Source organism: Micropterus dolomieu, linkage group LG23, assembly GCF_021292245.1.
Source record: "Micropterus dolomieu isolate WLL.071019.BEF.003 ecotype Adirondacks linkage group LG23, ASM2129224v1, whole genome shotgun sequence".
Lineage (NCBI taxonomy): Eukaryota > Metazoa > Chordata > Actinopteri > Centrarchiformes > Centrarchidae > Micropterus > Micropterus dolomieu.
Window position 1 is genome coordinate 27,497,228 of NC_060172.1, and position 261 is coordinate 27,497,488.

Genomic DNA, 261 nt, shown 5'->3' on the forward strand with positions numbered 1-261 from the left:
TGAGAAAAGATGACTGTCAGTGGGACAAAGAGGCATGAGCATAGCAGAGAAATGAAGGAGAATTTGCATTAGGGAGTCGGGGTGGGGGTGGGGGGGGGCACAAAAAGTGGGAGGGGAGGTGGTAGCAGTTCTGGCTCAGGTCCTGGGCTTTCTTCTCTGGTGACAGGTGGTGGGGGTTGGGGGGTGGGGGGGGTGGGGGGGGGCTCTCTCAGGCCTTTCTAGGCTGCTGATGGACTGCTGACCCTTTTATCCCTCAGCATC